Source organism: Arachis ipaensis, chromosome B05 (genome assembly GCF_000816755.2).
Source record: "Arachis ipaensis cultivar K30076 chromosome B05, Araip1.1, whole genome shotgun sequence".
NCBI lineage: Eukaryota > Viridiplantae > Streptophyta > Magnoliopsida > Fabales > Fabaceae > Arachis > Arachis ipaensis.
The window spans coordinates 30,402,364-30,408,852 of NC_029789.2; positions in this window are offsets into that span (position 1 = coordinate 30,402,364).

Consider the following 6,489-nt stretch of genomic DNA (forward strand, 5'->3'; position numbering starts at 1 on the left):
AGCTATTTTTTCTAACTTTGTTTTTTCCTAAATACGGAATAAAAACACGGCCATAATTGGGGGACCGATCACCCCCCAGGGATGAGATACGGATATCCACGAATCGACCTCACGACGGTCCGCCCACCCCAAACAAGGGGAACAATTAAAAAACCAAAAATCAAAACGGCTTAAAACGAAATAAACAAAAAGGCCCGAATGGCCCTAACAACATAAATCGAAGTTCAAAACCACAAATTCACGGTTACACGGCCACACGGCCAAAAACATAAAAACATGTAATCCAAAAAGTCATAAATCACAACTACTCGAGGTCGACAATCTCGCCATCACGGACAGTCTTGAAAGCCCCCATCACAGACACGTCCGCTCCAGGCGCCAACACCAAAGCTTGAGCTTTCATCGTCTCCTCGGTAGCAGCAACAGCCTCCTTCACATCGGCCAGCAACACAGTTTTTTCCTCTGCTAACACTGCGACCTCCGCCTTTAAACCAGCCACCTCATCCTTCAGCGTACCAACATCGGCCAAAAGCACGGCTGCCCGGGACTCGACATCCGAAACCTTCCTCTGCTCTTCCCCAAGTTGAGACAAAAGAGAAGTCTCAACCTTGGAGAGACGAAGGATCTCAGCACCAGACTCTTCGGATGACTTCACTGCCTGCTCCCTCGCCGACTCAGCATCCACAAGCAACCCCTTCAACCTCGCCACCTCGGCCTGAGACTGACGAAATTTCTTATCCAGAAGGCCCACCTGAGCCATCACAGGCTCGGCCTTCCGGACGATCACAGCAGAACGAAGAAGGGAACAATAAAGGGACTTAGCCTGAAAAGTCGCGTCACACTCACGAAAAAAATCCTCCGTGCCAGGCATAAGGAACTCATCGATGAAGGCTGGAGCATCAAAACGACGATCCATCACCGACGGGACCGCGCCCTCCTCCTCCACCATATTCTCACTATCATCATCCCTCGACCGCTTTCGCTTTTGGGAAGCACCCTCCGGCGACACCTCAACCACATCATCCTCAACCCCCACACCCCGACCCGACCCTTCGGTGCCACCTCCAGTCAATGTGAGACCCTTAGAAACATTTTTCGTATCATTAGAAGGTCGCGAGGTCAGAGTAGAAGGAGTACCGCCAGAGGGAGTCCCCTGAGATAACTGAGCTTTCAATCTTGCAAGAGTCGTCAAACCCCCAGCCATCTCAACTGCGAAGAAGAACAAAAGAAGGAAAATGCATAAGTACCCAACTCGGAACTAAAAAAAAAAACAAGGGGCTCACATACCAACATAGGTCCGACAAACGATCGAGTCACCCATCACGTCCCTAGGGTTAAGAGGACGCTCCCTGTTCATACCCTGGGTCGAGTTACCCGACCCGGGATGATTGGCGACAAAGCGACCGACCTCTTCAGGTCAGACTATCCGACCTCTTCTAAAGAGCTTGGCCAAATCGACAGGAAAGCCCAATAAAGGGCCCAAATAGAGGAACACGACCCAAATCCAAAGGCAATCCCAGCCTATAGAGATAAAGGCGGTTCCCTTAAAAATAAGCTGACTTCATCCAAAACAGGATAAGATAAGATAAGATAACTAACTTATCTTATCAGAAAGGTCATCCCACACTACTATAAATACACTGGAGCACCCATGTATAACTCATACTCTGCTTCAACTAAAAACCTGCTTAATACCCGTGCTAACTTAAGCATCGGAGTCTCTTGCAGGTACCCCCCACCCTCCGGTGGCCAAGGATCAGCAGTGCGGCAAGTCCAACAAGTCGGACACAACAGCTCCGGCCGCCACCAGCCAGCCGGACACGTCATCTCCGACCAGTACAGAAGATCTCATCCGAGATCGACCTCCAGTTTCAGGTAACCCTCAGAATATTGGCGCCGTTGCTGGGGAACCTGGAAGTCATCCCAACACCATGGCGGACGGCCATGACATAGACCACGATTCAGATCTAGAAAACAGAACACCGCACAAAAACGCGGACACCACACTGAAAGACACCCCGGAATCCAATGGAGACAAAAATTCATCAAATCCGGGAGCAATAGAGGCGCTTCAAGATCGCTTGAAACAACTTGAGAAAGAAACCCAACAACAACGAGAAATCGGAAAGGATCTACAAAGAGAGGTACGGCGACATCGAGAATTGGAAGAAAAACTACAGCAATTAGAAGCCGATCTCAAATCGAAAACTCCTCGGACTACTTTTGAGGAAAATTCACGCAAAGAACAAGATCCATTCACCAGGAAAATCATGAAAACCAAAATTCCAAAAGACTTCAAACTCCCGGATATGATTTTGTACGACGGCACCACAGATCCCAACCATCATCTCAGCAATTTCAGAAGCAGAATGTACCTTACCGATGCCTCAGATGCCGTTCGCTGCAAAGCTTTTCCAACAACCCTCACGAAGACAGCGATCAGATGGTTCGACAACTTACCTCCAAAGTCCATCTCAAACTTTGATGACCTGGCCAAAAAGTTTCTGGCCAGATTCTCCATCCAGAAGGATAAGGCCAAGCACGCACCCAGTTTACTAGGGATCAAGCAAGGAGATCGGGAGAGTCTCCGCAACTACATGGAAAGATTCAACAAAACATGCATGGACATACAAAGTTTACCAACAGAGGCCGCCATCATGGGACTCATCAATGGCCTACGAGATGTACCTTTTAGCCAATCTATATCAAAGCAGTACCCCACCTCCTTAGATGAAGTACAGGAGCGAGCAGAAAAATACATCAACATGGAAGAGAATGCTCGGCTGGGAGAAACCTCAAAATCCGGGGCCTCCTACCGAGACAAAGACAAGGAATCCAAAAGAAAAGAAGATCGACAAGGGGAGAAAATAAAAAAATACCATAATTACACTCCTCTCAAAGTATCCCTGGTCGATGTATACAAAGAGGTCTGCCATATAGAGAAAATTCCCCCAGCACGGCCACTCAAAGGCAAAAGTGGAGGAGGAAACCGGAAGAAATATTGTGAATACCACCGAGTTCGAGGGCACTCCACCAACGAGTGCTTCGACTTAAAGAATATCATAGAAAAATTGGTGAGAGAAGGGAGATTAGATCGCTTTCTGGCTACCCGAGATGATGACCAAAGAAAGAGACGAAGGGACGAAGATGACGGACGAGCTGAGCGATCACCTCGGACACTAGAAAGATACGTCCACATGATACACGGGGGATTCGCAGGAGGCGGGATCTCCAAATCATCCCGAAAAAGATATCTCAAAGAAGTATATCATGTCGAGGGAAAGGAGGAAGCACCCGACATCCCTGCGATAACATTCACTAAAGACGACGCATCCGGCATCATCTCGGGACACGACGACCCCATGGTCATCACTATCATACTGGCAAACGCCAATCTACACCGTACATTAGTAGACCAAGGGAGTTCTGCCAACATCTTATTCAAAACAGCCTTCGACAAACTCGGCTTAGACGAAAAGGAGCTTAGAGCATACCCGAATAGTCTGTTCGGACTAGGAGATACCCCAGTACAACCACTGGGATACGTATCGCTACACACGACCTTCGGAAAAGGGAACCAATCCAGGACCCTCAAGATAGACTACATCGTGGTCGACGTAAGTTCAACCTACAATGCCCTAATAGGTCGGACAACACTTAATCAACTCGGCACAATAGTCTCAACTCCACATCTATGCATGAAATTCCCAACTACAGAAGGGATAGCCACGGTAAAAGTAGATCAAAAGATGGCACGCCGCTGTTATAACGAAAGTCTAAACCTCAGAGGCAAAGGAGAAGAGTTTCATACAATTGAGCTTGGCAGAGTTCAGCGACGAGAAGAACTCCGTCCGCAGCCAGAAGGCGAGATAGAGAAGGTTCAAATCGGAGACACCTCGGACAAAACAACTAATATCGGAACGATCCTAAGAGGAGATTCAAAAGAATTACTGATACAATTCTTACGCGATAATGTCGATCTCTTCGCATGGAAAGCCACAGATATGCCAGGTATAGACCCCAAGCTAATGTGCCACAAGTTGGCGGTATATCCGGGATCTCAGCCGGTGCAGCAGAAACGAAGAAAACTTGGGTCAGAGCGATCCCAAGCGGTGGAAGAGCAAGTACAGGCACTACTGGAGGCAGGATTCATAAGAGAAGTCAAGTATCCATTATGGCTAGCCAACGTCGTCTTGGTGAAAAAATCAAATGGGAAGTGGCGAATGTGTACCGATTACACCGATCTCAACAAAGCCTGCCCAAAAGATCCTTACCCACTCCCAAGTATCAACGCTCTGGTAGATGCTTCCTCCGGATATAGATACGTCTCGTTTATGGACGCATACTCGGGATACAACCAAATCCCCATGTATCCACCAGATCAAGAAAAGACCTCATTTTTAACCCCAAAAGCAAATTACTGCTACATCGTAATGCCTTTCGGTCTCAAGAACGCAGGAGCCACTTATCAAAGGCTGATGAATAAAGTCTTCTCAGACCACATTGGAAAGATCATGGAAGTCTATGTGGACGACATGTTGATAAAGACACAAAGTAAAGATACATTATTGTCCGACCTGGCTCAAGTGTTCGACACCATAAGGAAGCACGACATGCGACTTAATCCGGCAAAATGCACCTTTGCGGTAGAAGCAGGCAAATTCCTAGGTTTCATGCTCACACAAAGAGGAATTGAAGCAAACCCGGATAAATGCCAAGCCATACTCAACATGAAGAGCCTGACCTGTGTCGAAGAAGTGCAGCAAATTAACGGGAGATTGGCTGCCCTATCCAGATTCTTAGCAGGGGCAGCGATAAGATCTCTCCCCTTCTATGCTACTTTAAGGAAGGGAAAACAGTTCGAATGGAAGATAGAATGCGAACAAGCCTTCCAAGACTTCAAGAAGTTCTTAGGATGATCGCCTATCTTATCTCGACCACGAGAAGGAGAACCACTCGTACTATATCTCGCAGTAGGAAGCCGGGCAATAGCCTCAGCACTAGTCAGAGAAGACGAAAGTGGGCAACAACCCGTCTACTTCATTAGCAAAGCACTACAAGGATCCGAGCTGAACTACCAGAAAATATAAAAGTTTGCCTATACTCTCATTCTAACATCTCGACGACTTCGCCCGTACTTCCAGGCTCACACCATTAAGGTTCGAACCAACCAGCCCATAAAAGGAATATTGCAGAAAACAGATTTAGCAGGTAGAATTTTACAATGGGCAGTCGAGTTATTAGAATTCGACCTCCAATATGAAGCTCGGACGGCCATTAAATCACAGTACCTAGCCGATTTTATCGCAGAATTCACAGACGCCTTGGAGACCCCCACAGAATGGAATCTCTACGTGAACGATTCTTCAAATAAGACTGGAAGCGGCGTAGGCGTGATAATAGAAAGCAACCAAGGAACCCAAGTTGAGCTCTCCCTCAAGTTCGGGTTCCCGGCCTCAAACAACCAGGCGGAATACGAAGCGTTATTAGCCGATTTGAAGCTGGCTACAGAGGTTGGAGCTAAAAAACTCAACATTTACAGCGATTCACAAGTAGTCACCTCGCAGATAACAGGGATCTATCAAGCCAAAGATCCCACCATGAAAAAGTATTTGGATAAAACCAAGGAACAGCTCGGACAACTCGGGGAATATAAAATCTATCACATACCCCGGCCTCAAAGCAGAGACGCTCCCCACGAAGGAAAAAGAGGCGAAAAGATTAAAAAGGGAGGCATAGTACTACACTATTATAAACAATATCCTGTACAAAAGAGGGATCTCAATACCACTACTTAAATGCGTGCCGACCAACAACACAAAGGAAGTGTTAGAAGAAGTACACGGTGGCATGTGTGGCAATCATCTCGGAGCACGAGCTCTTGCCAAAAAAGTACTTCGAGCGGGATTTTATTGGCCAACCCTACAAAAGGAAGCTATAGAATTTGTAAAGACATGTCCACCATGTCAAAAACACGCCAACTTCCACATCGCCCCGCCAGAAGAGCTCATCAGTGTAACCTCGCCCTGGCTATTTGTAAAATAGGGACTTGATCTTCTCGGACCCTTTCCCCAAGGATCAGGACAAGTAAAATTCCTCATAGTCAGAGTAGACTATTTTACAAAATGGATTGAGGCAGAGCTCCTAGCCAGCGCTACCGCTCAAAGAAGTCGGAAATTCCTATACAGGAACATTGTCACGAGGTTCGGGGTTCCATACTCCATAACCACAGACAATGGCACTCAATTCACAGATGCAGGCTTCAGGAGACTAGTAGCTGACTTGAATATAAAGCACTAGTTCACCTCCGTCGAACACCCTCAAGCCAATGGACAAGCCGAAGCTGCCAACAAAGTCATATTGGCAGGGCTAAAACGGAGACTACAAGATGCAAAGGGAGCTTGGGCCGAAGAACTTCCGTAAGTCCTATGGGCATATCGAACGACGCCACACTCCATGACAAATGAATCACCCTTTCGACTAGCATAC